The 25,309-nt window shown below is 38.5% G+C and overlaps 1 long non-coding RNA gene across 1 annotated transcript; it reads left to right on the top strand.

The window, feature by feature from the left end:
• Positions 1 to 16,570: 16,570 nt before the first annotated feature.
• LOC117671682 (uncharacterized) lies at positions 16,571 to 23,327 on the top strand. Its single transcript, XR_004592974.3, has 2 exons — positions 16,571 to 21,537; positions 22,879 to 23,327. It is a non-coding gene; the product is annotated as an uncharacterized LOC117671682 (long non-coding RNA).
• Positions 23,328 to 25,309: the final 1,982 nt, after the last annotated feature.

A 25,309-nucleotide genomic window follows, 5' to 3' on the forward strand; every position in this document is an offset into this window, starting at 1 on the left:
GTGCATTTTTAAATCTCCCTACTCAATAGTTAATTCCATTGAATATGCACCAAGACAAATTCCTTGTGTGTTGGCCAATAAAAAATTCTATTCTATTCTATTCTATTCTATTCTATTCTATTCTATTCTATTCTATTCTATTCTATTCTATTCTATTCTATTCTATTCTATTCTATTCTATTCTGGTGATGTAGAGGAAAGCTGGGCAAAATAGTGTAAACACTGTGTGCCAAAACCATAATATTGGATTGCACATCCAAGTAAATCTTTTCACTGTTATGATCAATTTTCAAGGCATCTTAATTAAAAAAAAAAAATTAAAAAAAATACAAACTAATAAAATTCATTTTTCAAAAAACATCTTCAAAAAGTTCACATCACAAAGAATGGTTAAAGATCTGAAGCTGATGAACTTTACAATTCTGGTGATTTGAGCACTGATTCACTGTATATATGTTGTATATCCCAACACGTTCTTTTCTTTTATCAAATAGAATTGAACGCAACTGATTTTTAGATAAATTACTTTCTATCGTCTTTCCCTGTTCATTGCTACTAACTTATACACACGCACTAGATTAATTTTTAACTTTCAAGCAATCTGACACACTGGAAACTTGAGATTTTCCATGCTGATATAATTCTGTAGAAATTGTGGCTGATTTCTCTGCCTGATGCCAAATGCCAATGCTGCTATATTAATAGCTTAGTGGTCTTGGAAATATCAGATACTTTTACTGTACAATATACTCCAGTATAAATACTGTAAATACTTTTCTAAATACATAATGTAATACTCAAAACATGTTTAAGAGTGAAGCAATAGTGAAAGTCCTTAGGTGAAAGCTATTTTGGCCTTTTCCAAATCAGGCATCTTCTAGATGCGTGAACTTTAACTTGTGACATAAATAAACATGCCCCAATTTCCTGTGAGTGCCATGGCAAGATATTGCTAGTAGTGGGACCACATTTGCAAGGAGAAATGTAGCACTATGCTGGATCCAGACCAGCAGAATCTCTGGAGGAAGGAGAGATGTTGAAATTATCCATGTGACTCCAAATAGCTACTCCTTGTGAGTAGCTTGCAGAAATTGATGTTTTGCAGTCACCTTATGAGTTGAGTGGCTTGCAAGTTTACACCTGCAACAAAGCCTTTTATGGACATTAGGCTTGACTGAATCTCATTTCTTAAATCACTTTTTGGATTTTTTTTTATTGTACGGGAGAGATTAAGACTCTTTGAATTGGCAAATTTTTGCTGTGTTCCTCAGGTAAGTCCCCTTCAACTTAGAGAAAGATTGTATAAATCTATATCCTACTAACGTTAGCCTGACTGTCTGTAACCTTCAATTAGCTGAAACAGTGCATCATAGCGCAACAATGTTTGGCTCAAATAAGCCAACTTAAAGAATGCATAAAAAGCCAGGGCTCATTACCTTTGCAAAACTGAAATTTCAAAGATTTTTCACACTTGTTCTATTTGCACAATTGTGACTCCTGCCAATTCTGCCATATGATCTTGATTTCTGATGCTCCTTGTCTGCATCCCTCAAGCAAAGTCAGTGGGAAAGCTGGCAGGAAGTTGAAAGTCCCAGTCTGGCAGGCACATTGGCGGCTGCTTACTGGATGAGGGAGGGTGTGCAAGAGGGTGCTGCAAGGGGATGAGGGAATGTACAAGAGGTGTAGTACAAGTTAGGGAGGGTGACGGGTGGGCGCAAAACATATTGTTTGGGTTGGGAAGGTTGCACAGGGGTGTGGCATGGGTTGGGGAGGGTATGTAGGAGTGGACAGGGGTGTGAGAGAGATGTGATGAGGATTGGGGAGGATGCATGTGTGTGTGTGAGTGGCCAGTGCAGTGCAAGCACAGGGGCTTGGGAGGGTGCATGGGTAGGGAAAATGTGCGACCTTCCCTGCTGTCTGGGGTGCACTGGCAGGGAAGATTGGAAATGGCGATCACATGATCACAGGGTGTTTGGCAACCAATCATAAATGCAAATGAATTGCTAAGCACTTACATAGTATTGGGGGGAAGGTTTCTGGAATGGTCGAAACCCCAAGTTATAACTACCATTGATTAAGAACCATTGAAACTTTGAACAATAGCTGGACAAATTGCTGTAAATTGAGGACTACCTGTATTGGCAAAGTTGTGACTACTGCTGCATTGCTGCAGTCACGGGATCTGATTTCTGCCAGCTTCCAACAAATAAAGTCAATGAAGAAGCCAATAGGAGGTTGGAAGCTGCTCCTGCTCCCGCTGCTTATTTGACTGCCCTGGTCATTATGTTTATCTGTTGAGGTAACTAAGTATTTCTGAAAGATGAACCAATAGGTCATGGGCTGTCCAGTTTGATTTTTAAAAGTTTTGTAAAGATATTATTTTTTTGATTATGTAGAAATAGGTGCTTAGAATATGGATTTCAGAAAATTAATAACAAATCAAGGGTTTAGAATGGATCTGGAATTATAGCTTTGAATTAAGAAGGAATTTTCTCATAGGAAATGGTGATTATTTGGGATCTTTTTATAATAAAGAATCTTGAATGTTGGACACTAGGGGAAGCTAGAGGATAAATAAATGGAGCAGTAATCTTTAACAGAAGTTTTTTCATCCATTTTATTTACAGCCAGAAGGCCCAAAAGAAAATTATAAATCTAAACCTGAACTAAACCTGCATCTTCTATCATTAGTTAGCATATAAAGTAAGTAATGATAGAAGATATAGTCACGTACAGCATCACCACAGTCTGTTAACTATCTTCAAGAGTACAGCAGATATAATGATGCATTCCAAAGACTAAGTTCCTGTTATATTAATTATTTGCATGTCTTTTTGTATTTGTCTGGGTCATTTGCTGGTTTCTGGCTATAATAAAGTTTTGATTTGAGTAGGTAAAGGCTATAATAAAGTTTTGATTTGAGTAGGTAAAGACTATGGCCAGTTTTATTGGTGTATCATTTATGACTCATGATGCTCTTGTGATAGTAACTTATGCCTTGCTCAGCACCTGGTTAGATTTCTGCAATTCTGGTTAATTTAGTGTAGATTACCAAGACTTACCTAGGCAGAGAAGTAGGAAATTCCTATCTTAGACAGGTGAAAGCCCACATGAATTTCAAGTGTGGCAACAGCCTCAACCCTAAATTCATCTGGTAGCTTTCATTGCTTTGAGTTGTGAGATTTTGTTGTTGTAACTAGGCTCCAAGTATCCAGTGGGATTGTTGGTACTGTTCCTTTTGTGTAGCGAAGTTGGGTTGGCAGTGGAACTGCTTGAAGCTGTGACTGTGTTAGCATTGGAGTTTTAATGGTATTAGGAAACTTTAATCTGTTGATTTTAGGCATTGTTCAGAAGTGACTCAGAAGTCACCATGGACCTGACTCAAGTTGCTATGGGTCCACCCATGATCTCATATTACACTTGGATTTTGTCTTAAGCAGCAGTGGCAACATGATAAAAATTTGAGGTATATTACCATGAGCCTGTTACAATGGTCAGATCACTCTATGTTGGTGCTTTCTGCAATCATTCCTTACTGCTAAGAAATAGGATGTATTTGATCACATACACACACACACACACACACACACCACAGGTGCTTCATGAATATTTCAGAGGAAACCTGAGGTCGTTCCTGAAACTGTAATGCATGTAACTGAAGGTCTAGCTGCCACTGGAATGAAGGGCCACTATGTCTTGGTCTGGATTGCACCTGGGCGGAAGTCTGTCTGTAGATCCTGGAAAGCTCTCTATTTTCCTGAGGAACTCCAGGAGATGAAATGACAGAAGAGATGGCCAGAGCACTATTAAAGGAAGATGAGTGAACACAGGTAAGAGCTTTCTTAATATGTATCACCTTTCAAAACAGCACTAAATCTGTGATTATAAAGTCTGCACAAAACCCGACAAGTGCATATAAAAATACCAGCCAGGAATGATGTAAGCAGAGCTTCTGCATAAATCATAAACAATGTTTCTGGTCTCTCCTAAGATAAGATAGCTATGGAAATCTCTTGCACACCCACACATATAATTCCCACCCAGTGGTGAAATTCAAATTTTTTTACTACCGGTTCTGTGGGTGTGACTTGGTGGGCATGGTGTGGCTTGGTGAGCGTGGCTTGGTGGGCGTGGCAGGGGAAGCATACTGCAAAATCTCCATTCCCATCCCACTCCAGGGGAAGGATATTGCAAAATCTCTATTCCCTCCCCACTCTGGGGCCAGCCAGAGGTGGCATTTGCTGGTTCTCCAAACTACTCAAAATTTGCACTACCGGTTCTCCAGAACCTGTCAGAACCTGCTGGATTTCACCCCTGTTCCACTCCCATCATCACTCATCCCTTGTAAATCTTGAAGCCAGGAAGAATTCTAGGGAGGGAGGGAAGAGTGATAATGGCAGAATAATGGAGGGAGGGAGGGAGGGAGGGAGGGAGGGAGGGAGAAAGGAAGGAAGGAAGGAAGGAAGGAAGGAAGGAAGGAAGGAAGGAAGGAAGGAAGGAAGGAAGGAAGGATTTCCGATGTTCACTGACACATCCCACAAGAAAACTCAATGGGGAAGTGAGGATCCCTCAATGGGAAAGTTGGAAGTCATTCCCCCTCTTTTCACCCATCCGTGGTGATTTCTCTCTTTAGATAAGGAAATCTCTCTGAAATTACCCAACAGAGCACAGGTTATTTGGTGAGGATCTAACAGAAAAATAGTAATTATTGGGGCATGTTCATTCCACATTTAGAGTAATGTGAGGAAATGTTTTATATATTCTTCTTTTATTATACAGATGTAAATACCCTTTATAGGAATGCGGTGGTTCAGTGGTTAAGATGCTGAGCTTGTCGATCAAAAGGTCAGCAATTCAGTGGTTCGAATCCCTAGTGCCGTGTAACGGGGTGAGCTCCCGTTATTTGTCCCAGCTTCTGCCAACCTAGCAGTTTGAAAGCACATAAAAAATGCAAGTAGAAAAATAGGATCCACCTTTGGTGGGAAGGTAACAGTATTCCGTGCTCCTTTGGCGTTTAGTCATGCCAGCCACATGACCACGGAGACGTCTTTGGACAGCACTGGCTCTTCAGATTTGAAACAGAATGAGCACCGCCCCTTAGAGTCGGGAACAACTAACACATATGTGCGAGGGGAACCTTTACCTTTTAAAAACCCTTTCTCCCTAGAATGTTTCTCCTGACATATCAAACTTCATTTCTGAGTAACAACTGTGGGCAGAAACTTGCTCCTACAGAGCCATTTTAGCTTCTTTCAATATATATTTATTTGTTAGAATGGGCATTCTATTTACTAAGTTTCTATGCACCACAAATTGGTATAATCTTCTTTCAAAGATATGAAAATTGGTAGCCATTATTGTATCTTTTGATGTCAAACTTCACATGCTATTGAATAAATGCAATCTTCTATTTTAAATCTTTCATACTATATTTCTGTATTGCAAAATCTGCTTATTTAATTATATCCTCTGGTTTCTAAGCAGATTTGTTAGTAGACTCTATCTTGCCCCTCAGTCAGGAGTTTTTCATGAGGAACTGTCAAAAGTCTTTTGAATATGCAACTAACATGAAAATACACTGTTTCCTTTTCCTCTCCTTTTCTGCTACAGTTCAAACTATTTAAAGTAGTATCAGATATCCATATAGCAATAACCAGCATACTATCTTTTCATCCAAGTATCAATGGAGACACCTGTTTCTGTATCTACTGAGCCATCTTCAACTGGGAATTACCTTGACAATATTTCTTTTTCATTTTGTAATTCTTATGTATATGATTAACATTCATACTAAGGATGTAATTAGAAATGAGTTAGCTCAAATAGCTAACCTGAAGACCTGAATAGCTACAGTTGTTGGGAAAGCACGATCAGTTCTTAATGTTGTTCTACTTCTATTGTTTGTTATTTTTTAAGCTGTCAAGACAGAGAACAAAGGTAAGATTTAATTTCACTGAAACTGGGTTACACCCACACAGAAATAAAAGTATTGCTTAATCCAGAGCAACGTATATACAATTTGATACTTCCTTTTTTTTTTTTTTTAAGGGCAGTTTCTGCTTGACAGGACAGATGGAAAATACATAACAATGGTTGAAATTTATGTAGGGCTACCAATTAAACTTTGTATAATCCCTATCTCCATTACTTAGCTCACTTTTTCTTAAATTAGAATTAAGAAAATTAGATTAATTTTATTGAATTAAATGTGCACCAGCAAACAAACAGGAATGTTATATAGGGTTATAGGCCAAGAATTGAAGAGAGCCATTTTGCTTTGCATTATAGTGTTATAATCTCTATTTTTAATTGCATTAGTTATAAAATATTTTTATTGTAATTCAACAGAGGATAGTTACACTGTGAACTAAAGTACACAATTTTAAACACCTTGTCTGTGTGAGTGTGTTTATATGTATGTATGTATGTATGTATGCAAGTGTATGTATGTATGTATGTATGTATGTATGTATGTATGTATGTATGTAGAACCCCAAAGTTCAGGTTTGCTTTGCAATCTTCTGTGCCATTTTCCCTTTTTTGTTTTTTTGTTTTAAAATGAAATTAATCTAGACCAATTTCGATCAGGTTTCAGGCCAGGACTCTGTATGGATATAACCTTTGTTATCCTTATTGCTGACCTGTGTATCCTAGACAGGTGTTCTGACCCAGCCCTAGCAGAAGCAAGAAACAGACTCCTTGTCACGAAAAACCCTTCTTTATTTACCTCTTGTGAATTAATTGCATTCACCCACCGAAAAGTCCAGGGAAGAGTCCTACAAGGAGTTAACTGTAGTAACAGACCTTATCAGTTCATTGTCATTATTGCAAGGCCCTGAGCTCCCAGCCAAAAGGCTGCAAATTAAGTTCTGGCAAGCAGTCTTTGTGGCACAAAACAGAATGAGCAAAATCTTCAGAAATATGAACTGTTGTCTCCTATGACAACCACTCCCCTTTCCTTCTATTTATTCCCCAACCAGGGAGGGGCCATTCAGCGTCCACATGTGCTTTGCTTCCTGAATCGACTCCTTGTCCTCCATTGTTCACTTCTCTTAACTGCTCTATGCATACGTGCATCTGGAACAGGCCCCAGCTGTTCTTCCTCTTCACTCATATCAGCCTCCAAAGACAGCTGTCTCTCTGGTGGCTGGGAAATGTCAGACGGCTCTGGCTCTATCTCTGTGTCCGACACAGAGCATCCCTCAGAGCCTTCCTCAGACTCCAGTACTGGCCCAAGTTCCTTCCCAACCTCCTCATTGTCTGAGTCTGCTGCCAGCTCTGCTGGCAGCTGGCAAACCACAACAACAGGCTCTGATGGTTAGGAATTGAGGTCACCATTTTTCAGTGGTTCTCTTCCTTCTTTCAAGGTCAGTTATAGTTGGTGTTGATTGAGGGGAAGTCTTCTTGGGATGCTGCAGGACTCCATTCCACATCTACATGAAAGCTCTGGTTGAAGTCACCCACCAATTTGGGGTAGACCACGAAGGCAGGTCATGTCAAATGTCATGTCAAATGTCCTTAGAAAAGTAAGAATACCAGAACATCTCATAGTTTTCATGTGAAACACATACACAGGTCAGAAAATCGCAGTTCAGGTGGAATATAGTGACATAGAATGATTGCAAGCTGGCATAGGAGAGACAAGGTTGCATATGCTTCCTTGTTTACTCAACCTATATTCTGAAGGGAAGGTAAATAGGAAGAAGATGAGTATGATTTTAAAATTGGAGAAAGAAATGTAAATAGTAAATATGATGTGATAGCACATAATAAACAATAATTGTTAATAGCTGGTTAAATAAATAAATAAAATTAAAATAAACAAATCTTGATTAAATTAAAATTCATATAACCTATATGCACACCAACTCCATATCACACACACCAGAAGAAAAGAAGTGGCTAACTGATGTTTCAAGGACTGGAAAGAAAAAGTAATCACTTTGCTCACTTAAAATTAATAGAAATAATAATATTCACTGCTCTCCTGTATCCAAACTTAAGTATAGTGTCTCCCACTCTGCCATAACAATCAGAAATTTTATTTATTGGGCACTAGCATTGTGATATAATGTGCCTATATAGTCTTTGTTTAAAGAGAATGATGTACAGTACTAATAGTGTTATTCTTTCTGGATTAACCATGTTTTAAATTTTCTTTAAAAATGATATGTGTGAATACTTATTAAATGGATATAGTGATAAAAACATTGGAGAGGCTGAATCCTTTTGGAAAAAAAGAGAGAGAAATGAAGATACAGGATAGTCTTGATCAACTCAGCATCTTAGCTGGAAAGTAAAAGATTGCAGTTAGTTGTCAGTTGTTTATCTTGAGACTTCATGATTCAGACAGCTGAGATATACTCATCTGCTGGAAAGTTAAATATAACAGACAGATACCGTATGTTTTGGACTATAAGATGCACCGGACTATAAGACACACCTAAATTTAGAGGAGGAAAACAAGAAAAAAATAGTTTTTGGCCTCCACGCATTGGATTTTCGCCTACCTAGGCCCCCAGAAGCACTCTGCAATACTCGGCATGGCTCATTTTCACCAAAAATGGGCCCATTTTGGCCAAAAACGCACCTGTTTTTGGCATGCAGAGTGGTTCTGGGGGCCGGGGAGGGCGAAAATATGGCACACGAAGGGTTTGGGAGGCCAAAAATGTCCGTATTCAGTCTATAAGATGCACCTAAATTTTCACCCACTTGAAGGGGGGAAAAAGGTGCATCTTATACTCCAAAAAATATGGTAAATACAATGAAACTACCCTATTGAATCTGGTACTGACCCATCAGTTATAACACTAACTGCCTAGTGGTGATTTGGCGGTTTCAATCAGATAGTCTTTCTGGCTTTGAAGGTGGCAGGGCTTGAACTTGGATCTTTCTTACAATATAAGAACACTAGCCATTCTAGTTGGGCAACATATTTTTCATGTTAATCAGGCGCACACACACACACACACACACACACACACACACACACACACACCCTCCTACTCTTGTTCCCCAGCAGTAATTACTATTTGATGACTGGTCTTATAAGACAAAATGACGCAATTGTACTTTTCTGCAATTGCAAAGTCTCTACGTCTTTCAGTTTGCAAAAGTTTAGAAGGGTTGAAAATAAGGATGTGCTGCTTGTGTACGCACTCACACTGATCCTTGCTAAATTTTTATAATATGGAAACTAGTTTATACATTTAGTTTGCTTATATAATGAAAGAAAAATGCAGAAGTAAAACTAAGAGTCACCTGTTTGAGGCTTCTGTGGAGCAAGAAAAGTGAAAGAAGTATAGTTAGTCCTCGAATTGCAATCATTTGTTTAGTGATCCTTTGAAGTTACAACACTGGAAAAAGTGACTTATGACCATTTTTTACACTTATGACTGTTGTGGCATCCCCATGGTCATGTGATCAAAATTCAGATGCTTGTAACTGGCTCATATTGGCTGCAGTGACCTGGATTCATTTAATCACCTTTTGTGACCTTCTGACAAGCAAAGTCAATGGGGAAGCCAGATTCATTTTACAACAGTGGTGGGTTGCCCCCGGTTCGGACCGGTTCTATAGAACCAGTAGTAAAACCGGCGGGAGGCTCCGCCCACTGACCCTGACGTCATCAGAAGCGATCTGCGCATGCGCAAAAGCAAGGCGAGTGCGCAAGTGAAGCTAGGCGCGCACATGCGATCCTGTTGCGAACTGGTAGTAAAGGTAAGTAGAACCCACCCCTGCTTTACAACTGTATTACTAACTGAACAACTGCAGTGATTCACTTAACAACTGTGGCAAGAAAGATCATAAAATGGAGCAAAACTCACCTAACAACTATCTCACTTAACATTAACTTAACAAAATAAATGTTGGGCTCAATTGTGGTCATAAATACGTGGAAATATACGTCAAAAACTGGGGACTGGTAGTATGACAATCCAAACTAAATGGCTATTACTGATCAATCATTTGTTGATCAGTGAGAGCAACTGTTCGCTCATAAAATTACTGCATGTAACCTTAAAGGCAGAGAGGAAATCACAGACTTTCAATTCCAAAGGTAAAAAAATACATCCTGAGGTTAAGAACGATGCCAGAGAAAGCACTGAAGAATGGCAGGTATTCAACTAAAGGAAGCAGAAAAGTAATCTTCTTGGCACACAGTCTTTTTTAATCCACATATAATGATTGTAGATGTTTGGAAATGATTACTGGACAGATTATAAACATGTGCAGGTAGATTTGTAGTAGTACATACCTCTATAAGGGAGAAAAATAATGTTCCCACATGGTGGAATAAGTAGGTACGATATTTGTACTGAATTTAGCTTAAACGTCATGCTATAAGATTAAAGTTCAGCCCTTCCTTCTATTTTCTTAATAGTATGATGCCACCAAACATTATGATTAGTTCTAAGATGGAAATTCCCTTTTCTCATAGTAAAGTGTTAACATATGGCCTATTGTATCCCTTTCATTCCAGACCACCAGTTTCTCAACAAGGCCTATTGTTTAAGACTTGCCATCTGCCAGATTGTATATGTCTGCATTATACATGTATACATTATTGGGGTTCAAATATTGTTACTTGAAAGCCAAACCTCACTGAACATTAGCCAGAAAAAAAGCTGTCTTTCACAGTCTCTTCTAAAAGACTTGTCAATCTTAAGGAAGGCTGATTAAGAAGTATTTTAGAATACCTTGGTTATTTCATTTTTCAAAGCAACCTTTGGATTCACTGATGAATATTGTTTGCTGTTTAATTAATATGTTGTTCAGTTTACACATCATGCAACTGGCAAATGCTACTGGAACAATTTGAAACCATAAAATTATAGAGTAAATAATAGAATATTAAAATAAAAAGACAGTACTAGATTTGATCTAGCCTAAATTATAATGGAAGAATTTCACCTTCAATCTAATCCTGTTTTTAAATTTTATTTAATTTTCTTTTTCAAGCTACTGATGGCAACATAACTCAATTGTCTGTTTTATGGTATGGGGCAGAGGAAAATTGGGAGCCAAAGATTTACATGACTGCACTGATAATTTCATCCTCAGATCCTCCAATTAATTTAACATTACACTTGGCATTAAACTGATGTTAGTGAAGATTGATTCCTCTTCTCCCTAACCAAAATAGATGCTTAAAAAAAGAAGTAATGTGAACCTTCACTTAGTGGTGTTGAGTGGGCATCTGTTAAAGAAATTTTCTGAAGCCATCTTGAAGAACTGTCATTGTTCATACTACGCAGAAACACTTATTGCTGTGAAGGACTGTTAGTTTGTTTTTACAGGGGTTAAAATACTTCAATATGAAAAAATAATGGCCAGAAGCATGCAGTACCACAATGACCACATATTGAGCTGCAAATATCTGGATGATTAATGGATGGCATGGCATCAAATCGATTAGACTACATATGCCATCTAATGGTATATAGAATTTTTAGAGCCCAGAATTTATAGCTTTATGGTGAATTATGTGGAAAATGTATTGCCACCACTTTTTATAAAATGCCATGTGCGGTCCATCAGAATAAATCCTTCCATCCAGCCAGAGCTGAAGAAGCTTCTTGGATGAGAAATGAAACATCTTCAAAGAAAAACCAGAAAGTCCAGTTGCCTCTTGAAAAAAAGGACCTTTGGGACAACCATGATCTGGATGACCTAGAATCTCCATAGACATCAGACTACATCATTTTTTAAAAGACAAAGTAATAAAGACAACAACAGAAGTTGTCTGTGTCCTTTTATAATATAACATTTACATAAGTTATATTGATGATCCAGTTTTCTGGATGTAAAAGCTTTTTACAGAATGCAAAAGCTCCCCCCCACAATCATTTTTCTCTTTCTATCATTTCTAGCTACATCTCCAGCCTACATATCTTTGGCTCAACATATTCCTGAATGCATGTGTGTCTCTAGCACATGAAACTCCTCTAATCTGCTTTAACAGAAATTTCACATGTACAGATTATAGTAGAAATGTATGACTATCGAAACTTAATCCCCTTGCATAATTTTGTAAGTACAAGTTCAGGTCAGATCCGTTGTTAGAAAATAATTTTTCACAAAATAAAAGAATGTGACCTTAACATTATATACAGCCTGAAATGAAAAGCAACTCTGTTTTTATCAATTTTCTGAATTGCAATTATATATGCGGCTAGCTCCTGCCATAAATAACTCCCTGTGGCTAGATTGATCCCAAATGCATTTATTCTGATTATTTAGTAGAGGCTGCATCTTAAATATTTAAGTTATTTTCCTAAGTGTATCATTAAAATCACATCTATTCATTTAATGAAAACTACATTAATTAGCAGCCTATATAGATCAGTAATTTGAGCCAGTTCTTCTATTAGTAACCATCTCAAATTAAGATTAACAATTAGCTGGCTATTATGCCTGTTTTTAATTCACACCCTTCAAGCTGATACTAATCAGAATTTTTCCTCACATTACACTTTATGCACAGATACCATTCAGTTATGTGTGGCATATTATTTTTATTTTCCACTTTTATTTAAGAGCTGCATTTTTTGTTTATCTCCTGACATATTTGAAAGTAATTTTTCAACACATCAATGAATATGTAGAATAATTAGTAGGACCTATACTAAAATTGGACTGCAAGGCGATCAAACCAGTCAGTCCTAGAAAAGATCAACCTGGACTGCTCTTTAGAAGGGCAGATCCTGAAGATGAAACTCAAATACTTTGGCTACCTACTGAGAAGGAAGGACTCACTGGAGAAGAGCCTATTGCTGGGAAAGATTGAGGGCAAAAGAAGAACGGGACGACAGAGAACAAGGTGGCTGGATGGAGTCACTGAAGCAGTAGGCGTGAGTTTAAATGGACTCCAGAGGATGGTAGAGAACAGGAAGGCCTGGAGGAATGTTGTCCATGGGGTTGCTATGGGTTGGACATGACTTCGCAACTAACAACAACAATACTAAAATATTATATTACTGTATTTCTTCAGCTCCTACTAGGAAAAATTCTTTTCCAGTTTGCCAGCCAGTCATGCCCTACTCTAGGATGCTCCATTTAATTGTCATTTTATTTCTGCTTTTATTTTTTGAGTGGATTCAATAGTCTCTGGCTATTCAGTATGTCAATTAACTTCATACTGAGGGAACTGTTCCCTTTGTTTTTAAAATATTACAATTTACACAACTGTAAGTGTTCAATTCAATATATATCTTTGGAAGGAGGAGGGAACCATCCCCTCATCTTACTTTATTAAGAATGACTAAATATATTTAATTATTGCATATTAATTGAATAACTGATCCATAATATGTGAAAGGAAGCACATATACTATCTGTAGAATGAGCCTTTATTTTTAAATGCAGCAATGGTGGTGATGGTATCTAACTGTTGATACTAATATGTGGCAACTTATTCAGGCTGGTTTCATGTTTGGGGACCTCCCCTTGGGCAGGATAACCATCATTTCCTTCCATAAGACAGACTTTCCTTGTTGTTGTTGTACGTCCACTATTCTTTTCTCTTGAGATTCAGTCCAGAGGATCTGTAAAAAAGAGAGAGACTAACGTGCCTTCTTCTGCTCCTGTTCTTGCTCACAAGCATAACAATAGAGATATGAACTAACAGAATTCAGAAGAACAGCAGAATTGGGACTGAACAAGTTGGCAGTAGAACCTCTGTTGGCACATGGTCTTGATGAGTATGCAAGGATGCTTGCCACTGATATAATTGTTGGACTTATTGTTAAAATTGTGATAAAAATGGACACAATATTTGTTGAAATAAATATCTTATGTACTGGTAATTATCATTGGTTTTATATTATACCCAACATTTTCTTGCCTGGACTCCCACAATTTTCAGGTTTTGATACAGAGTGAACTGACAGTATCAGATATGAATGCATTACTCTCTGGAAAACTGTAAAATGAATTGGACTGACACTTAAACAACAATAGATTCAGACTGATGATAAAGGTGATATAGGCAGAGAAAACAAACTTAGATGGGAATAAGGGAAAGGAAGAAAACGAGCATCAACTGTCTTTGCCAAGAGTGAAAAACCACATCTTCAGGCTCTTCATCCATCAAACTGCCAGTAGAGAGGGTAAATGGGTAAATTTGGGGGGGGACTGATTTCAGAGGGCATGCTGCTACAAAAGTCATACTTCTATAGAAAAGGTCCTAATAGATGACATCATTACATTTAGTGGACCACCAGAGCAAGGCATGTTATGAGTTCCATCTAGCAAGGAAGTACATCTTGTGGGATCTAGAATAAGGGCCTTCTCTGTGGTGGCTCCCCCTCTCTGGAATATCTTTCCCACAGAGATAAATTTGGCCCCCACCTTTATATTTTTCCAGAAGGCTCTGAAGACATGGTGCTGTCAGTGGCCTGGGAACTCTAGGCTGACACGGAGCCGATCAAGTGGCTGGTGTGACTATGCTTGCCACCACCATGGGAATGGGATTTAGGGTAGCTTGAAGAAGAAAATTAAATAGTCCTCGACATACAACCATAATTGAACCTGTCTATAATGTTTTAATGATAGTAAAACAGGCCAGTCAGACCCAATTTTACAACTCTTTGAGGATACTCATTAAATGAACACCACGGTGATAAAGTGAACATCATGGGCATTGAGCAAATCAATAGTCTGCTATAGGCACATTTTAGACGAAAGCCAGAAGTAAATGCTAGTTTTTGGCAAAACTATTGTAAAATACAGTCATGTGACCAGGAGACTCTGCAAATGGTCATAAATATGGCCATGTTGCTGAGTGCCTGAAGTTTGATCAAATGACTGCGGAGGGAGCCCAATTGTTGGAACATCAAATTCAGGATGTAAGTTCCCCTTTTTTGTGTCAGTCATAAATTTGAATGGTTGCTAAGCAATTGGTCATAAGTTGAGACTAAATGCATTGTGGAATTTTAATGCTGCAAGCCACTCACAGTCACGATGTTGGCAACTTGAAGATATGTGAAAATATGTGAAAGCAGATCAACTCCCAGAATTTCCCAGTCAGCAGAGAAGTTGAAGTTCACACGAGTTGCCAAGGTGGAAAAACTGTTCTAGAGCTAGTGGGACTGGGAAGTTGCAAAAAGAAATGACAAACTATATCCATAACACTACCAAGAAAACTCATGACAGCTCACCGGGATTTCAGCTGAACTTGTAAGTCTTTTTTAATGGTTAAGAGATGGCTGCCCTGTTTACCTTTGCTTCTAGTTACCCTAAATGACAGCATAGAAGCTGGGAGTGCCAGCCTGGAATTCAAAAGCCAGTGACATGGAATTAGGAGATCGATAGATATCAAGTGGAAGCGGCCAAATTCCATTCTTATTTTTGCTGCCAGAAAAGATACATTAATGAACTAAAGTCAACAGAGAGTCATTGCAGCCACAGGTACCTGCCAACAAAGACCCAGTTATATAATTGAAATGAAGTTTCACTCTAAATTATTAACTGGCTGTAATGTGTTAATTGGTAGCACTAAATGCATTCTTAAAATGTTTCTTTTATTGACATTAGATGGGCACAGATCTTTGAAAACCAAGTAAACTAAGGGAGCAAAATTGGCTTACTAAGTTTTGGAGTAAATAATATCTCAACTAAAAATCCCTCTTAAGTTCCTTATGCTTATTTGAGTTGATTGGGTGGATATCATTATTATTCTGAATGCAAAATAGGCTGCCAACCCTGGATTGTCTAGAGTTCTAGTTATTTAAATGTATGTAAGTTACCTAAATGCAGAGAGAACATCATTTGGACTACTGTAATGCTCTCTACATGGGGCTCTTTACATGGGGCTCCCCTTGAAGAGCACCCGGAGGCTCCAACTGGTCCAGAATGCGGCCATGCGGGTGATTATGGGAATGTCGTGGCGCTCCCATGTAACACCTCTCCTGCGCGAGCTGCACTGGCTCCCGGTGGTCCTCCGGGTACGATTCAAGGTGTTGGTGACCACCTTTAGAGCGCTCCATGGCTTAGGACCTGGATATCTATGAGACCGCCTTCTCCCACCGAGAGCCTCCCACTGGCCAGTACACTCCCACAGAGAGGGACTCCTCGGGGTGCCGTCGGTCAAACAATGTCAACTGGAGGCCCCCAGGGGGAGAGCTTTCTCTGTGGGAGCACCTGCCCTCTGGAACGAGCTCCCCCCGGAGATATGGACAATTTTGGATTTACGTACCTTCCGCCGGGCCCTCAAGACTTTTTTATTTCAACAAGCCGGGCTGGCCTAACATCTCCAATTGTTTAATTTTAATTTTAATTTTAAATGGGGTATTTTAATTGTTGGGCCAAATTGTTTAATATATTTTAAATTGCTTTTAAATTTCTGTATTCTATGTTTTTTACCTTTGGCTGTTCACCACCCTGAATCCTTCGGGAGAAGGGCGGTATATAAATTTAAATATAAATAAATAAATAAATACATTTTTAAATCCTTCTACAAATTATCATCATCAATGTAAGAGAGACGTTAATATATTTCTTGCTTCAATTTACAACTTTCAGGAAAGATTACCCTGACAGATGGAATCAATGTAAAAATGTAAAATGTAAAAACAAAACATTCATTGTTTTACCTGTAACTCTACCTTATTGCATATCTTCTGTAATTATCATCCATAAGATGTGTGATATGTTACTATTTTGTACTCATTTGAACTGTTTTCTTTTTTACTATTCTCCATATTCATGTCTCTGATACAGGATGTTTATTCAGTACATATCTGCTCTATATTTTGCTTTCACATGAATAATTCTTCTGAAAGAAGAGGGATGAAAATTACAGACGTAGAGGCAACAGTTTAAACATTGGAATTTCTGCATATTCTTTCTTTCTTATAAATTTGTTGGACAAGGTTTCAGTATTCTGCTCTTTCAGATGTGGAAATCTCTCAAACTCTCAATTCTCTGAAATCTCTTAATTCTTCCTTGCCCGTTGATGTTCATACTGTAGCAGCCTTGTTATATTGCAATTTAGTGGGGACATACTGTGGTTAAGAAAAGAAACAAAAAGGAGCTGATTGACTAGAACAGGGATGTCAAACTCAAGGCTGACAGGCTGGATCTGGCCCATGGGGTGATTAAACCTGACCCGTGGGGCCAGCCTGGAAATAACAAAGGACCGGCCTGTGGTGCCTCTGGCAGCCAAAACGTGCCCCATTTTCAGCCTGGACAGCCTCCTGCAGCACTCTGCCGGCCAAAATGGGGCATGGGGGGCCCCTCACATGCCCCCCCATGCCCAGTTTTGGCCGGCAGGATGCTGCAGGAAGTGTCCATCCCGTTTCCCCCCTCCCCCCCTCGGCCAGCCCATGGAGAACTACAATGCTGATCCGGCCCTCAAAGGAATCCAGTTTGATACCCCTGGACTAGAAGGAGAAAAACAGGAATTGACTAGATAATACTTCAGTATATGTTTTTTCTCTTCTTCTCTTGAATATTTGCAATTTATTTGATCAGTTTTAATGAAAATATTGGCTTTGTTAGCTTATTTAATAGCACTCAGGACTCACAGGCTGACAATGCACTCTTAAAGATAGCATTGTGTTGGCACACCTAAAGACTTTGCTAAGATATCCATCACAATGGAAACTAGCTCCCTTCTTCAGTAGAAGACTGTTTAAGAGTGATAAAATGAAAGACTCAGAGAAGGGCGTGTTACAGACTTGATTTCTATTTCTAATTTTGGGACTAGCATGAATTAATCTTGTTCTGTATGCTGGAAGTATCTCTGTTTCATTTAACCAGGAAGACATGAGTTATACGTTGATGATTTTAATCTTTGTATGCTGCCCAGAGTCACTACTGCGAGATGGGTGATTCTATAAAATATAAATCGTTTAAATAAATTAATAGCAATAGCACTTAAACTTATATACCATTTCACAGTGCTTTACAGCCCTCTCTAAGTGGTTTACAGAGTCAACATATTGCCCCCAACAATTTGGGTCTTCAGGTTGTAACTAAATTACAATAAGCAAATAATAAATTAAATTATAGCAACCAAAACATAAAGGGAATACCATTTAATTGTAACTAGAAGTGAAATAGAATGTGTGAACATTACTGCAGAGTGTGTTTTTGGTATGCAAGGGAAGAATTTTGATGGCAGCTGCATTAGGGTAGGTGTGTAAATTCCAGGAAATGAAAGAATCAAAAGTAGTACGTGCTGTAACCCATTTAGCATCCTGTTGCATAAGCCCAAGGCAACTGAAGGAACCTTAACCTGTTTTAACCCCAAATGTCCCCATTGCCGCAATGTTAAATATTTCTGATCACTTCAATTTTTGTGGACTTCATATTTCTTCTGGTCCTTCAGGTATGAAGGAATTTGATGGAAAGCCTAATAGGCCTTGGGAACACAGAGGAGGCAGGAGAAAAGTTAAGGGAGGAAACAAGGCCATAAACTATAGCTCATGCAATGTTTTTAATAAAATATATTAATCTGAAAAGATGCTCTCAGATTGCTTCTAGGTTCTGAGTCCAGGCGTAAGGGAAGCGCACGAAAAAGAATAACTCTAAATTTATTATAACTGGCAGAAATTATGCAGTATACAGAGAGTCCTCATCTTATGATCACAACTGAGCCCCAAATTTCTGTTGTTAAATGAGACATTTGTTAAGTGAATTTTGCCCCATTTTACGACCTTTCTTGCCTCAGTTGTCAAGTGAATCCCTGCAGTTGATAAGTTAGTCACACCGGTTATTAAGTGAGTCTGGGTTTCTTATTGATTTTTGTTTGTCAGAAGGTCGCAAAAGGGGATTACATGACTCCAGGGCACAGCAATGGTCATAAATATGAAGCCGTTGCCAAACATCTGAATTTTGATCACATGATCATGAGGATGCTGGAAAGGTCGTAACTGTGAAAAATCATCATAAATCACTTTTTTCAGTGCTGTTGTAACTTTGAAGGGTCACTAAACGAACTGTTGTAAGTAGAGGACTACCTGTAATTAGTTTGATAGGCTTTCGAGATTCAGTTACATCATCCTACTAGCAAGAAAGATTTTTCCAGAATCCCATATGGTTCTTGTTTTCTGAGATTGACACCTCACAGTAAACAGTGCAAACATGCCCATTACTCAGAAATGTTTTTTCTGTTTCATGTTTATTTTCAGATTTCTGCTTGAATGTAGGATTTAAGGTTTCCCCATAGACTAAAAAAGAAATCATGAGGAGCACCATCTTCAAAGCTGCCAACACACCTGTTGTGGCCCGCCAGCGGCCTGCATGGATCGTGGCTGATCCCGACAAAGAGGAGGCTGGTATAGTGTCACACCAGCAGCCTGCGCAGCCAGCGCTCGCATCAGACAGTGAGGAGGTTGAAGAGGATGTGGTGCCAGAGGCAGAGACTCAGCCAGGGCCTTCAGAACCTCCAGAGGTTCCTTCAAGTGGCGAGAGCGAAGTGGAGGAGCCTCTCCTCAATGCTCGAGCACGGGCTGCCAAAAGGCAGGAGTGGCTACTCAGGAGGAGGAGGTCTACTCGAGAGTAGGGCTTGAAGATAATTGGCCACTCCCTTAGCCCATTTAAGTCGCACGCAGCTAGGGCTTTCTTGCTGGAAACAACTCGTATTTATTATCAGAGTATTTTGGTTTATCGTATCTTGTTTTCTGGGCTGGTTGCCAACCTTTGCCGGTCTTGTTTATTCTTGCTACTTAATAAATTTGATAAGGACCGTTGGTGTGTGTCAATATCCTCAGAAATCCGGAGCTGGGGCAGAACAGTACCTTTTCAGAGTCAATTAATCATGTTATAGCTTATTTTCAGATAATACCCCTCAATCAGTGGTGGGTTGCCCCCGGTTTGCACCGGTTCTATAGAACCAGTAGTAAAACCGGCGAGAGGCTCCACTCACCGATCCTGACATCATCAAAACGCTTCTGCGCTTGTGCAGAAGAGCGCGCGCACACGCTCGCTTCACTTGCACGCTTGCGCGGCCCCGCTGCAAACCGGTAGTAAAGGTACCCTGCCCTCAATACATTTATTTCTTTTAATTCTTTAGTTCCTACTTCCACTCACAGTTTTTCATGTAAAACATCTTTCATTTTGCTCATATTCTGAACCAGATAAAGTAACAATATGGATTATTGATCTGCAAATCTTTTTTCCTACTCAATCTTGCTAGTCAATTCATTTTATGTTAGCTAGGACCTTTCATTTTATTCTGGCATCACTCTAAGGTTATCCATGCATAGCAAGTATGGATCTATTCTCACACAGCTGCTTAGCAGATTGGGGTCAATTCCAATGCTTTATTCAGAAGTGGGATAAGTGTATGGATTTATGCAGTGGTGGGATTCAAGTAATTTAACAACCAGTTCTCTGCCCTAATGATTTCTTCCAACAACCAGTTTGCCAAACTGCTCAGAAAGTTAACAACCGGTTCTCCCGAAGTGGTGCGAACCGGCTGAATCCCACCACTGGATTTATGGGTCTCAAAATACTAACTGGTATCAGCCATTTTTTTCTGCATTATGAACTGCATAGGTAAGTCAACATGCTCTGCATGGAAAGATTTAGATTTGGAAACCATGTACATTTCATTATTTGTCCATATTTTTTTAGATGTATGCATAAAGATTGTCTCACATAGGCTTAATGGTGAGTTTGTATGCCTGTAACTTGTTTCATGAATGCCCACACATCCAGTGTGAAACTCAGTTCAACCCATGCCCTCTAAATGAAGCAGGGGTGAAATCTACTTACCTTCCCTACTGGTTCAGAAGTGCGTGTTCTGTGCGTGCGTGTGAGCGGAGCGAGCGTGTGTGCCATCGTCAGGTCCGATTTTTGACCCTCTGTGCATGCACAAAGCCTTCTGCACATGCGCAAAGGGTCAAAAATGGGTTGCTTCCTGGTTAAAATCAGGAAGTAAAAATGTCCAGTTGGGTGGGCGGAGCCTTGCACTGCCGCAGCTACCAGTTCACCGAACTATGCACTGCTGCTGCTACAGGTTCGCGTGAGCCGAACAGAACCAATAGGATTTCACCACTGAAATGAAACATAACCTTACTTCTGGATCTCCCATAGTTTTTCTGGTGTTTCAAGAGCAGAGGAAACAACATACTACTCGCGATGAAATTCAGTACTATACTGTTTTGACAAGTGACAAGCCAAGGCCTTCTCTGCAGTAGTCCCCCAGATCTCCTTTCCTTTAATTTTCCTGAGAAGAAAGAAGACAGGAGCTCCTCCTCTGAATTATACCTCTATTGAGAATTCAGAAATGAGAGAACAGTATACATTTACATATTTTTTTTCTTGACTAAAATGAGTGTAATATTTCCATGACCTCAATTCCCATAATGATTTCAATTGTTCAGGCCTCCTGATGTAAGTACTCTAATACTTTTGTCTTCCTAGCAACGGTCCTTTTACCAAGTGTTCTCTATTTACTCTGTTGTTCAGATCCTTATCTAGAAGAGTTATTCTAGATCAATATAAAAGCAATCCAGTTTAAGCATATGGAACTAACTAGAATTGAAGTCTGTCTTGTTCAAGCATCTTATAAATGAAATTATACAGGTAAGCGTAATAAAATTACAAGATAAACATACAAACATACGAAGAAATATAAGATAAATTTAACTCAGAGAAAAATAGTCTAACAATACAATTATTCCTGTGACTGATTGTAATGACAAGGATTTGTTAAAAAATAAATTTTGCCTGGTATTGCCAAATAGAGCTTTCAAAAGATGACAGGAGCCAATGTAGCAGAAGCAGATGGCTTCCACCTGTAGCCCCTTTTTAAATGAATTGGAAATTGGAAAGCAAAAGCATGGGGAAGTATTTCATTGGAAAAAAGTGATATCTTTTAGACTTTGGGAAGAAGAAATGGCAGACTGGAGATAGCTTCACAAAAAGTGGTACCAACAACCATTGTGAAGAACAAAGAATCAGTGAGTAGATTGGTCTTCAGAACCTTTTTGGATAAGGAGAGAACTGGAAATCACTCACATGCACTCCAAACAATTGCTCCTCATGAGAAGACCACAAAATAACGGTCCCTGGTGAGTTTTGAGTTTTAGATGATGGGAATAAATAATTTATCTTGTTTGCAACCTTTGATGCGCTTTAAAGGACAACATGTTTGTAAACTTCATTTTCTAATCATGTTTGGAAATTGCTTGTTAACTAATTGCTTTTTAAGCTATTAGAGATCTTTGGATTGACAAGTCTGAAAATGTTAGGTGGATTGGTCTGCAATCCTTAATGAAAGAAAAATTTAGTTACAACCTTAAGAATTTTTTTAAAAAATGAAATACAATAGCAAAAAGCTAAATAAGATTCTGATAGAAAGTTACAAATAGTTTACTGTAAGGATTCAGATAAATTTAGAATAAAATTTTGGAATTAATTGTAAAGAATCCTTCCCATGGAAAATAAATTTGTTTGGACTTTTGCAAAACAAAATAAAGATAAGCAATTTTATAAATTGGACACTGTAGGTAACGAAATAATTTAGTTAAAGAAGAAACATACACAAGCCTGATTAATAGTTAACTGCAAAACAAAATCAGAAGTTAGTATCAACAATGTCAATAGCGATATTTGCTTCCATCGATATACTATGTCCAAAAGATATTATGAAAGAAATGGCAGATTAGAAACAAGTTGTATTTGACAAAACATAGATAGAATTGACAGTGGATCTACAAATGACAAGTACAAGAATGACATGGAAAAGAATGGCTCACTGGACATACAAAAGAAACCAAAAAATAAAATCCCATTACATTATTTGAATGGACTAGAGATTAATACCATTAGAATAAAATAAAGGTATCTAAAGTTGCTTTGTTTGATCAAGGTTAAGATAAGACAAGCCATTATTTCTGACAATGGATTTTCTGCTGATTCTAGGATGGAAAAAGATGATGCTTCATGGATTTGTGATGAAGATATATGGATGGATATAGGATGAAAATATCATTGGTTGTAAAAGAAGAGGGGATGAGGACTTACAAAATTGTTTATACTTGTGATGAAGGCTGAAAATAATTTCTTTACATACAGTATTTCTTTTTTCTTTCTTTACTATATTCATACTGTTTTTTCTTCTCCTTTGCACCATTCACCGTTTCTATTCTTCTTTCTTTTCATTTGTATTAGATTTTAACTATTGTATAAGTGCATAAGCGTACCTACCGTCCCTGTACTAATATTCCTTTTTACTCTTACTCTTTTCATGTATTCAAATTATGTTTATACTTTTACCTGTTATCTTATATATGCTTGACAAACAAACAAACAAATAAATAAAAATATTGTAATTAAAATTCTTTTAAATAAACTAAAATCCCTTCACACCCTATGGGTGGTATGTGTCTTTCTTAATCTTAGGTCTTCTACCAGAGGCCTGGGAGTTTGAAGTTTCTGCACAATATCTTAGCTAATCCTAGCACTGTACTCTTCTGGACAGAACACTCTAATGTTGTTCCCGAGATCTATTGGAGCTACTCTCCCAGCTTAGAAGACACAGCCGAGTGGCCCTATAGCCACAGGGGCCGCTTTGGCCTTCACTTTCCATATTCTCTCTAGTTTCTTCTTCAGATTCTGATACTTCTCCAGCTTTTCATACTTCTTCCTGATGTTGCTGTCAGTTGGCGCTACCACAATGATCACTATCACTGTTTTCAGGTCCTTGTCTGGCTGATTGGACAGTTACCTGCCTGTCTGTATTGGAAGTCCCACAGGATCTTTGCTCTGTTACACTTCATGACTTTCTGTGAAATCTCTCCCTGGGATTTGGGTTCCCGAGGGTTTAGCCCGTACACTGTGCAGATGTTCCTGTATACAGTGCCAGCTACTTGGTTGTGCCGTTCAGTGTATGCTGCTCCTGCTTGCATTTTACACACTACCAATATGTGTTGGACTATCTTTGGGCAACTCTGTAGGGACCACAATTTAAGGAGAACAACATGGTATGAAAGCTCTGAGGTTCAGTCCTTGGAATCTCTAGTTAAAAAGATTTTCCACAGGAAAGATATAAATGCCATTTGCCTGAATCTCTAGACAACTGCTCTCAGGTACAATAAGCAATAATGGAACAAAGGTAAGATCTATTCCATGTTTTAAACTTCTACTTTCCATTTTGTACATGATTCATCCTTCAGCAGAAATATCACAATAGAGTAGCCTTCCCAACTGGTTCTTTCCAAAGATGTTGTAGTTTCAATTTTCATAATGCTTAATCAGCATGCTGGCAACGGATTAAGAGAGTTAAACTCCAATCTATCTGCAGGATATTAGATTGGAACCAGGGGTGGGTTCCACTTACCTTTCCTTACTTTTACTACCAGTTCGCAATGGGATCACGCTTCTGCCTATGACGACATCCGGAGCAGTGGGTGAAACCTCCCGCCGGTTTTACTACCGGTTCTTGTGAACCGGTCCGAACCAGGGGCAACCCACCACTGATTGGAACAGAGTACAATAAAGGCAGGCTTTGTTGCTTCAGTAGCTGCTATATGTTTGCTTTCCAGACCTTTCAGCAGTGTTACCATATGCTACTTTTCCCTTATACTCGTAGGTTGTGTGACACTTTCGTTATTGCTTGATAATGATAGAATTCTATAATTTTAAAAATTTCCTGTAAGCAGCAAACAGTTCAAGATCACATAAGCTTTTGTAAATAAAAGTCACTTCATTGGATTTGTTATAAATACTAATTAATGGAGCATAGTAGAGCTGTGTTCAAGACAGATTAGAGCCAAGAAAAGATACACACCTTTAACTGGAGTCAAGCAACCATCTCAATCAAGCACAAAGGGAGATCCTAGAGCAAGAAGAATAGAAAACTAAGGAGAAAATGTGACTTGACTCATGCACATATTCCTGGGCTTGTTTGGGCAGAAAGCTCAGTAGCTTTGGAGATGCTTGCTGCTTCCTTCCTTACAAGCTTACCTATTGTATGGCCAAATATGGGTTAGAGGAAGCAAAGGTGTACATTTAATCCTGATATTTTTTTCAATGAGAGCATTTCTAGGGTATAATATTCTAAAGGCTAAGTGCAGTGTTTGCTTAAATGGAAACACTCATAAATAGTGCTGGTATGCTTCATGCCATGTAGTCCTTGTTTAAGTATGACTCAGTGAATTATTTACGAAATACATTGTTCTGAAGTAGTTTTAAAGTGCCAGACCTAGCCTATTTTGTTTTGCTATTCTTCTGGATGTTTTAACTATTTTTCTTTACATCCAGAGGCCCTGGCTAAATATGAAAGATTATTAAGCTGATATAAGTTGGCATTTTCCACTCTGTGAATTGTAACATCGCTATGATTTACTCAATG

Source organism: Pantherophis guttatus, chromosome 1 (assembly GCF_059756535.1).
Source record: "Pantherophis guttatus breed Tessera chromosome 1, ASM5975653v1, whole genome shotgun sequence".
In the NCBI taxonomy this organism is placed as follows: Eukaryota; Metazoa; Chordata; class Lepidosauria; order Squamata; family Colubridae; genus Pantherophis; species Pantherophis guttatus.